Source organism: Rattus rattus, chromosome 12 (assembly GCF_011064425.1).
Source record: "Rattus rattus isolate New Zealand chromosome 12, Rrattus_CSIRO_v1, whole genome shotgun sequence".
NCBI classification, from domain to species: Eukaryota; Metazoa; Chordata; class Mammalia; order Rodentia; family Muridae; genus Rattus; species Rattus rattus.
In genome coordinates this window covers 72,398,499-72,409,886 of record NC_046165.1, presented here as the reverse complement: position 1 = coordinate 72,409,886, position 11,388 = coordinate 72,398,499, and positions in this window count along the sequence as shown.

The window sequence follows — 11,388 nt, the reverse complement described above, 5'->3', positions numbered from 1 at the left end:
TTATCAGACACAGATTCTAGTCTATCCTTCCAGTTGAAAGTTTTAGATTTATTTATGTGTATAAGTATTTTTGCTTGCATAAATGCACGTCTACTATGTACATGCCTGATGTCAGAAGACATCAGGTCCCCTGAAAGAGGAACTAAGAGTGGTCGTGAGCTACTGTGTGGGTGCTGGAAACCAAACCCAGTTCCTCTAAAGAGCAGAAAATGCTCTTAACCACTAAGCAGTCTCACGAGACCCATGATCTAACTTTTTAAAATGAAGTTTCTGTTCTTAAAAAAATAAACGCATTTATTGCCTAGTAAGTGCAAGGCCCTGGGTTGGTCCCCAGCTCAGAAAAAAAAAAAAAAAAAAAAAAAAAAAAAAAAAAGAAAAGAAAAGGAAGAAATAGCTGGGGCTAGAGAGATGGCTCAGTGGTTAAGAGCACTGACTACTCTTCCAGAGATCCTGAGTTCAATTCCCAGCAACCACATGGTGGCTCACAACCATCTGTAATGAAATCTGATGCCCTCTTCTGGTGTGTCTGAAGACAGCTATAGTATACTCATATATAATAAATAAATCTTTAAAAAAAAAAAGCTGACAAGATCCTTTAAAAATGCTTATAAGTGTGTGCCTTCTTGTCTATATGGTAACCACATGCATGAAACACTTGAGGAGGCCGGAAGAGCACACTGGGGTCCACGGAACTGGAGTTACAGGTGGTGGTTGTGAACTGCAACATGTGGTTTCTGGACACTGAACTTCTGCATGAGCAGTAAGTGCTATTAATCACTGAACCATCTTTCTAGCCCCCTAGTAAAATCTTTTAATAGAATAATAACTTAGTGACTAATAGCTAATATAATTATGAATAATAACTAATAAAATGAATAATGAGTATAGCTAGCAATTATTGCTAAACACTATAAAATGTAATGTGCTTTTCCTGTCTAAATGGTATTACACAGTTCAATAATTTTATGTATAAAATATAGAGAACTATTTTACAGAAATAATCTATATACATACGTAAAATACAGATTATGTGATAACTTCCAAATCTATATATTGTATATTTTAGTAGTTACATGCATGGGTGTATGGGTCCAAAATGTCTGGGGTTTCAATTCTGTGCCATGGAAAAAGGCCCTTAGTGCATGTACAAATAAATCTCCTTAGTAGTCAACTGGGAATAGTAACTTATTTGTTTGTTGTAAAAGAATAAATGCTTCAACCTTACTGCTAAAAACATTACCTTATCATCACTGAAACGGCATTGTTGAGACAAGAGTTAGAAGACACAGGTCCCTCAGTTAAGCATTCACTTTTTAATTATCTTAAAATAAGGGCTGTACCTCTCTGTTGAGATTTCAAAATAAAGGCTAAATATTTTCCCAAACTTAATTCTTTCAACTAAGGGCTTGCAACTCAAAACACAGTCCCGAATCCCCAGTGACACGAAGTCATCTTTGGTGTTACAGAAGGAAGACAACCTCCTAGTTCTTGTTCACATAGAGCTAGCTAGCTGACAAAGTCCACCCGTGAGAGACAACCAGGTATCAATCACCCCTAACCAATTTAGTTATCTGCGGATCCCTCCTGCAAAAAGTTATGTACGTCTGAAGACGGGGAAAGGTTAAACTAAGCTTCTGAATGGGAGTACAGCAGACTAGGACTCCTCTACACAGCAGCAGAGACTTCTCCAGGACTATTTCCTTCTCCCTAGTGCCCAGGAGGACCATGGAGAAATTCCCCCCTGAGTAGGTGGGGAACAGCGACCTCTCGGTTCACTAGCCTTTCTCTGCCCCTCCCACTGGCAACAAAATGGCTGCGCAGAGGAGCTACACTCTTCTACTCTGCTCCGCTTCAGGGTCTAGACGAGGCTGTCCACGCACTAGACAGAAAAGCACAGACTATAGGTCTGAGGTGGCCATTGAAATAGACCGCTGTGGATGTACCTGGCACAGCCCAATGACAGGCGGTGGTATATAAAGGACACTACTCGATCGCCACATGCAGCGCAGCCCCTCAGTGTCGTTTGACAGACACCGCGCAACCAGCAGCAACCCAAAGCTAGAAGCTTTGGCAGCCCAGAATCCCTTCCCACTGGGAAGCGCCATACAGATATGACGGAAGGGTGAGTCACGTGGGGTCTTGTTTCCCTCCTAGGGCATCTTGGACGTAGAGCAGAGCAGAGGCCAGGGGCGGGGCCCAGAGATCAGGGGCGGGGCCCAGAGGCCAGGGGCGGGGTTCAGAGGCCGGGGGCGGGGTTCAGAGGCCAGGAGGAGCCAAGTAGTGGAAGGAACAGTAGTGGGCAATTCAAAGAATCAGTAATAGGGTGCCCCCAGCATTCCCAGTTCAAGGCCTAGGAACAGAACAAGAAAATTCATTTGATTTACTAAGGATACTTTTATGTTTGGCAAAACCTGCAGGTGGGAAGAGAGTTGGACCTGGGAACTAGCTTGACATTTCGCTCATCTTCCTTTTTAATAGCTGTGGAATTTGGGGGGAAAAAAAATCCCTTAACCTCTACTTGATTTTGTCCTGGTTGTTGGATAGAATTACTCCATAACCCCTGAAGGATTGAGCAAAAACATCCATAGCGGCCTAACATCACACCACAGTGGAAAACAAGCTGAAGGTGCAGATTAAAGTTGTACATTTTTTAAAGTCTTTTAAAAAATTCTCTCATATACTATACCCGACCAGTTTCCCCTGTCTTCTCTCAGCCGATCACCCCCACCACGTTAAGTGGATTTCCTCTGAAGTTTCTTCAGAAAGAGGAGGTTTATATCTGATTTTTTGATATACCTGTAAACCATAGAAGGAACAGAAGTGAGGCTGCAGGTCCAGTTGGACCAATGGTTCTCAAGCATGGCTTCATCAAGGTGTCCTCCGACGAAAGCTCTGACCTTTCTCCCCCAAGTCACACTCCTAGCACTCAGAGCTGCCTCCTGGGTACCAACCGATGTTTCCTTTTACTCCACCTTGGGACTGAAGTCTGCCTTAGAAAAGACAGGCACATTGACAGTCATGTTCACAGGAAGAAATGGGTAACTTGGGCCTCTGCAAGTGAGGAGAAACTGGGGCTTGCTCTCCCTCTAACACAAGGAGAGTACTAGCTCTCCCAGCAGCTCTCCCAGCAGCTCTCCCAGCAGTTCTCCCAGCAGCTCTCCCAGCAGCTCTCCCAGCAGCTCTCCCAGCAGCTCTGTGTCGAAAGAGCAAACATCAGCCCAGGGTTTCCTCTGCAGGAGATCCAGGAAAGAGGAATCTTTTCAGAGAAGCCTCCTGAGCAAATCCAGAAATGTCCCATTTCGATTGTTCTACCCTCTTATCTGCAATGGGGAAAGCCCACAACAATGCCCCTAGGTTTGTGGCATCTTGTCTCGACTGCAGACGCTTGCTGTTGTTTTAATGAAGTTTAAAAACAAGTTCTAATAGTCCAGTTAAGTTCCTTGATGGCCCTGGGGACTGTAATGTGTGGGATACAGCTCTGTATTGTGTGAAGTCTGGCAAAGAACAGTATGCTGCTCCTCCTGTAAGCTTCCACACAAACGCTCCTTTTCTTACACAGTGAGCTGCCTGTAGGATACTGTGGAAACTTTGTTCCCATACCTTTTGGCTCCTGTGCAGATCACTTTCCCAGAGCTAAATATGAGGGCTGTTGTCACCGACTCTTGAATCCTCACTATGGTCACAGCGCACCTCTGTGTATGAAACCCAATGGGAGAACTAGTGTCTACTGGAATTTAACACTAGCCTGTTGGAAAACTGGACTGGATATGAAAATAATCATAAAGAAACTGAAATAGGACGGGATAAAACAGTTCACCTCAGATTCACAAAGACTATATTCTAAATATTATTTGACAGCTATTTTTAAAGTAACAGCCCCAGTGCTAAGAACCCTTAGGCTTCCTCTCAATTATACTTCTCTGGCCTTGTCTCTAAAACCCCCTGATTAAGTACAAAAGAAACGATTGGTCTCCACACCACACGTCCTTTCCACAGGCCACAGTAGCCCCTCCTCCAGCCCCCAAGTAGCACCCAGCCCTGGTGGATTTCACAGGTACCTGCGCCAAGAACTCGTGATCTGTGGGCATGTAGTCAGGAAGAGAAGAAGCAATGTCAACACCTAGGGCTGGCAAGTGGACCAGAGAAGCTAAAAACGGTTAGAAAGTCCAGGACGCTGGCACATGCCTGCAGCCCCAACACTCAAGAGGCTGAGATAGGAGGGTTATGAATTTGAAGCCAGCCTAGGCTACGTAACAGGGCCTGTGTCAAAGAAGTTGTTAATATCAGAGAATTCACAAAGCAGGGAGCAGGGAGGAGGAGGAGGAGGAGCAGGTCCGGCCTGCATTTCCACTTCCTTCTTAGGAGCTCGGGGCCAGTCAAGATGCTGAGATGGAATGTTTAGAGGATTCATCATACGGCTTCTCTCCCCAGTGGGTACTCAGTGTCCCCATCCTGGTTTCCCCTGTGCCTGTTTCTTCTCAACTCTACAACTCTGTTCTCTCCCTGCTTCCCCTCACTCTGGCTGGCAAGTTTATCTATCCTGTACCCCTAGCTTCTTTTACTGGTGTTAGGACCAACTTCCCTAGGATTCCAGTGTAGACAAAAGACCAACTGCTCTCTGGGAATCCTCCAGGCCTCCAGCACCAGTTTGGAAATGCTGAGACACTGACCAAGCCACTCCCAGATTCCTAGCCTCTGTGTGAGACAGCCCTGGCTGGGTACCTGGACCATGTCCTGTCAGTCAGATTAATAACCCCCTTTATTCTATGTGCGTTCTATCAATTCTTTTCCTCTAGAGAGCCCTGACTAACACATGCCCACACAGACCCGTCTCCTCTTCAGCTTCATTCTGGGCTTTGAGTCTCATGCAGGCATTGCCCAACTGAAACCCATCTTGTCACCCGCCTATCAAACGTAGTACATCCCTCCTCCTCCTTCACTGCCCCTCCGCTCAGGTCTGAGGTGCAGGCCTTCTCAAGCACAATGTTCTGGTTCGGGGATATAAGCAAAATTGGCAGTTGCCTGGATCTGATGTGGAGGACTATGTGTTGATTCTATTTGTGAGGGGCAGGGAGGTGGGAAGAGAAGTTGTCAGGAACTAGAACAAAAAGGAAAGATAATTAGGATAAACCCCATTGCTTCCAGCTCTCAGTAGTAGTATCCCAAGGGAGGGAATGCCCTTCCTCCCTTAGCCCTTCCTCTTCCTCCTGTGACTTTTTTTTCTTAAGATTTATTTATTTTATGTATATGAGTTAACTGTCGCTGTTAACACACCAGAAGAGGGCATCAGATCCCACTACAGATGGTTGTGAGGCACCATGTGGTTGCTGGGATTTGAACTCAGGACCTCTGGAAGAACAGGCAGTGCTCTTAACCACTGAGCCATCTCTCCAGCCCCCTCCTGTGCCTTTTTCATTCCTTTCATAAAGCAATACCTTTCCCTACAGTTGTGTGTCCACCTCTTAAGGAGGGCGGCAAGACTGATTGAGACTACACAATACCAAGGCCACAGGGAGTCAAAGACGGAAGTCCAAGAATCAGGTGAGGAAGGCAGAAACTGAGCATCAAAGACTGCCAAGCATGAAAGCGGGATAGCTTGGGGAAAGGAAAGAGCCTAATGGAGAGGCATGGCCTGGAAAACCAACAAAAGCTGAGGATATAGCTAATGAATAGAACACTTGCACTATGGGCTGGAGAGATGGCTCAGTGGTTAAGAGCACTGACTGCTCTTCCTGAGGTCCTGAGTTCAATTCCCAGCGACCACATGGTGGCTCACAACCATCTGTAAAAAGATCCGATGCCCTCTTCTGGTGTATCTGAAGACAGCAGCAGTGTACTTATATATAATAAGTGGATAAATCTTTTTTTTAAAAAAAAAAAACCACTTGCCCTAGAAAACACAGGCCCTAGATGGTGATGTGGGAGAGAACAGGGAGAGATAGGGTTTGGGAACCTCTATTATAATAATAGCACATACATCACTAGCTTACATTTGTGGTGTCGTCACCAAATGGGTGGGGCTCAAGAAAAAAATGTAAAAAAAAAATCACTTCTTTATGTTATAAATTGTTTGCCTGATTGCCCTCAGTAAATCCAAGGTGTTCGGATGCCTAATTAGCAGGAAGAAACCCTTTTATCTGTTTTGAGAAAAAGTCTTATGTTGGAACCATTCTGTAGCCTAGGCTAGCCTTAAGCTAATGGCAACCCTACTCTCTCAGCATCCTAAGTGCTGGGGTCATGGGCATGAGATACCACATCTAGCTCTCAAGAGAGGCCATTTCTTTTTCTTTCTTTTCTTTTCTTTTCTTTTTTTTTCAGATGAGGTCTCTCTGTGTAGCCTTGGTTGTCCTGAAACTTGTTGTTAGACCAGGCTGACCTTGATCTATCAGCCCTTCCTGAGTGCTGGGATTAAAGGGGTATACCACCACATCTAGCCCGAGAGAGAACATTTCTAAAACAGGTTGTTTTAGGGGAAGAGAACTGCAAAGTGGGGAAGAAACAAGCACTCTACAAAATAAATAGGCAAGGGATGAGGGTCCAATAGGTAGAAGCCTATGGTACCTCTCTGTACCAGTCCCATTGGAGGAAGAAGGGTGACAGATACAGAGTTGGAGCAATCGCTCAGAGAGGTACGGAATGTGTCTTCTTTTCTGGTTGGTTTAAGACTGGATCTCACTGTGTATCTGTGCTAGCTAGTTTTATGTTAATTGAATAGAAGATATAGAGTCACTGGAGGACTCTAAATTGAGAAAATGCCTCCATTAACATCAGGCTGTAGGCAGGCCTGTAGAATTTTTTTTTTTTTTTTAAACTCGTAATTGACAGGGGAGGGCCCAGTCCATTGTGGGTGGGGCCATCTCTGGACTGGTCATCCTGGGTTCTTTAAAAAGCAGGCTGAACAGGCCATGTGGAGCAAACCAGTAAGCAGCCCGCTCTGCATCAGCTTCTGTCTCTTGGTCCCTTGTCCTAAGTTCCTGTTCTGACTTCCTTCAAGGGTGGACTCCACTTGGGAAGCCCTGTCTCCAACTTGCTTTTGGTCATGTTTCACTGCACCAGTGGAAACCCTAAGACAGTATCCCAAACTGGCTTGGAACTCGATTATTTTGCCTCTCCCTAAGCGCTAAGCTTACAGGCATACACCACCACAGCCACCTTGCATAATTTTTCTCCCTGGGGCAGTTAAGTAGCACTAGCAGCCTCAAATGACATTCAGTCGAAGCAGGGCCACAGTCAGTGAACTCATACTGGCTCAGTGATGATGGTGGGAGGACGCATAAAAGACCCTCAGAGGCCCCAATTCCTTTCAAGTTTCAGAGGGAAAGAGAAGTTAATGATTTAATAGGAGACAGTGGTGGCCTGAGGTACCATCAGTGTGGGACATGGTGGTGCGTGCCTATAATCCTAGCACTCGAGAGGCTCGAGGGCAAGGGAGAGAGCTCAGAGGCAGTGTTTGCACGGTACGAGCAAGACCCTGGGCTCCATCTTAACATCATGCACAGGAAAACACCAAACCTAAACCACAGAAAGGTACTTTGTGGGAGCTCGAGTGACTTGGCTGGGGCCGACTGCAGAATGTTCTCTCCACAAATGCACTTCTAGAAAGAACCGCATAAGCTACAGTAAGTGAACGCAATTCAAAAGCAAGCACGTGACGGGAATGACCTGGCATGTCTGTAGGAAAAAGAAGACCTGGAGTACTCTTGACTCTTTAGCATGACCAAAGGTGATACTCATAAAACATAAACCAGGTATATGCCCTCACTGTATCTGTATTTGTTTAAATTGTAAAATCATCTCACCTGGGCTGGAGAGATAGCTCAGTGGTTAAGAGCACTGACTGCTCTTCCAGAGGTCCTGAGTTCAATTCCCAGCAACCACATGGTGGCTCACAACCATCTGTAATGGGGGTCTGATGCCAACAATGCACTCATATACATAAAATAAATAAATGACTCTTTAAGAAGAATAATCTAAAAAAAATCATCTCACCTATGGCTCATCTTAGTAATAAAAATGAGATGTAATCTGCTTGCATTACTCTTGTGCTCAAATGCCCTGAAAGACTCCTCCCGACCCCCCATTCTGATCCTGAGACTGAATTTCCTTAGATCTGCAGACTCGGTCTCGCTGGTTGGGGTGGATTGACACTTTAGTTTTACAAAACATTCGCTGCCCTTCTCCCAGTTGAGAAACCTTCAGGCAGTACTCTTTTCTCAGCCCCCCAAGATGACTCCTTGTCATCTCCCCTTTCCCATTACAGGACTATGCTAACCCCCATCTATTGACAAGCAAGAAAAATGGACCCAATGACCTTCATGACCTTTATGAGTAACCCAGTCCCGAATAGCTGGAGGAGCTGCAGAAAGTGAGCTAGACATAAGAACTCTGAGGTTATGGCCAGGGGCTTACAGTACAAAAGAAGGCAGGGGGAGAGGGAGGAACTAGGGCATTCTAAAGGTAAGCCACTAACTTGTTCAGCTTAAAAGGAAAGGTTGTGGTTAAATGTTGAAAGTAAATTCCAAGTGGATCTGATTTACTGGAGGTGAAAGATATACACACCTATTCATAGAACTCAAAAGAATGTCAAGGTCTGTGTTTTGACATGAACCAGAGCGGGTAGTCATCACTTAGCTAAGAAATAACTGAAGGAGAAAGTTGGGGAACATAAGTTCACTTTTGGATACCTTAAATTTAAAGTGTGTGCTGACCAGTTTTTATCAACTTAACTCAAGTTTGAGTGTGGGAAGGGGGAACCTCAACTGGGAAAAATGTCCACACCAGATTGGCCTGTGAGAGGTCTGTAGTGCATTTTCTCCAATGATGATTGGTGTGGGAGGGCCCAGCTCGCTGTGGGTGGTTCTGGGTGCTATCAGAACACAGGCTGGGCAAGCCAGAAGGAGCAGGCCAGTAAGCAGCACTCCCTCAGTTCCAGTGTCTGCCTGCACTGACTGCCTTACACAATGCCCCACAGACTATAAAATGAAATAAACCTTTTCTTTCCCAAGCTGATTTTGGTCACGGTGTCTTATCACAGCAGTAAAAACCCGAAGACAAAGACCCAGACAGAGATGCCAAGGGGCAGACTGGCATTTGGGATGGAGTCAGAAAACTGGAGCCACCTGTATCCTAATGAACTTCACGGTTTAAGACGGGACACAATCACCCCCCATGCCTGCAGGAGACAACTCATTCCAAGCTAAGCCTGTGAAATCAGAAACAGCAAAGGAGACAGAGCCAAGGTCAACTAGAAAGCAGACAACACATTCTAAAGGAGTCAGTGTCAAATGCTTCAGACAGACTTATAAAAAGAACCAGAGTCCACCATTAGACCTGTGGCTAAGTAATTAATGATATGGTAACAACAAACCTACTGGGATAGTGTTATTTTCATTTTCTGAGACAGGGTCTCGTGTAGCCCAGGCTAGCCCTGAACTCACCACATACCTAAGGAAAACCTTTAAATCCCCATCTTCCCGTCTCCGCCTGCAGAGCACTGGGATTCCAGGTGTCTTATTACTGCTGTATGGCTTTGTACCGAGCAAACATTCGACTACCTAAGCTCCATTCTCAGCCACAGGATAGAGTACCAGAGAATTCAGACTGGAGGCAACTCTCTTCAGCTGGGCTGTTAAGCTGCAGCTAACCTCTCACCTCACACTCAGTGGCTGCTTAGCGATGAGGGCGTAGCTCAGAACTGCCCAAGCCAAGCAGCGTACGGCTGCTCCACAGAGTTCTAGAAACCCAAACCAAAGCAAACCGTACACTTCCTGCCAGAGGGCCACGCCCACTTCACGTCTGTGGGAGGAATACGAGCCGTACCTGGAGTGGCTTTCCACTGTGATACCAATGACGTCATCTGTGGGGCTTTATTAATTGTAGGGTGTGTTCTAGTATCCTTGGCTTCACTTTTTAAGGTGTAGTTTTATTTCATGTGTATGGGTGTTTTGCCTCATGTGTGCACCCCATATGTGCCTGGTGCCCAAGGCCAGAAGGCAGATCCCGTGGAACTGAAGTTACAGACAACTGTGAGCTGCCGCCTGGGTGCTGGGAATCCGTGAGTCCCCTGCCAGCACCTTTAGTCGCCCAGCCGTCTCTCAGGCCTCCTTGGCCTCTCTTTAGTGCATCTTCACTGTCTTCCTAGGACAAAATCAGAGCATCGGAGTAGAAAGGATATGAGGTATTCAGTATGGTGCTGGAACCTGATAAATGTGTTTGTTCTCCTTGCTTCTATTTTAAAGAACCAAGGTGTGACTTAAATGAGAATGGCTCCACCAGCTTATATATTTGAGTGCTTCCTCTCTAGTTGGTGGAAACTGTTTGGGAAAGATTGGAAGGTGTGGCCGTATGGGAGGAGGTGTGTCAATGGGGGTAGGCTTTGACATGCTATTCCCCCTGAGCACTCACACTCTCCCCCTCCCCCTCCCTCCCTCTAACTTGCCGATCTAGGTATAAAGTAGGTGGTATGTGTGTATGACAGAAGTAGAATGGGGGCTAAGGGTGCAGCTCAGGTGGTCCTTGAGTTCAGTCTCCTACACGGTGTAAACTGGGTTTGGTGAGGTGTACCTCTAATCCAAGGCAAGGTGGAGGCAGGTCAGGCCCTCTGCTAGTTGGTTCAAGGCCAGCCTGAACTTGAGGACATCCAGGTTTCTGTTTTGTTTTTAATTATTATTCATGGGAGACGAAGCATCTGCAACAAAGCGCTTGTTTGCATCTAAGTGAGAAGGAAAGCAGTAGCAAGGAGGGAGGTTCAAAGGGTAGCGGGTCCTGGTGAAGGAGGAGTCCGGCACACTGCAGTGAATAACCTTGAATAACCTGAGTAGCAAGGCCATGGCGGAGGGATGTGATGACACTGAGATACAGACCACTGTGCTACAAAGGACACTAGTGACGACTAAGAAACGGAAAAGGTGGATTATGTGGTGCGCGCTCAGGAGGCAGAAGCAGAGGCGGATCTCTGAGTCTGAGGCAAGCCAATTCTCCACAGCAAACTGCAGGCCAGCCAGGACTACACAGAGAGTCTCTGTCGCAAAAAAGAGATAGGGGAGGAAAAGGAAGAAAAAACAAAGAGATGAGGAAAAGAGGGCACGCGCACCACCTCCCGGCCCAGGGGACGAGGAATGTGAAAGGCTCACCACTAGGTATTAAGAGAAGCAGTCTTTCCAAGAGACCAGGTCTCAGAACAATGAGAAGAAACCATTTGGAGATGAGGTGAGAAGGTGAGGATATATGGATTTTATAAATGAATGGCTGATGGAGTTTGCAAATGGGACCAGAGAGAGAAAGAGAGAGAGAGAGAGAGAGACAGACAGACAGACAGACAGACAGACAGACAGACACAGAATCAGAGGGGGGAGAGACAGAGAAAGAGAGAAGGAAAAGATACATGGC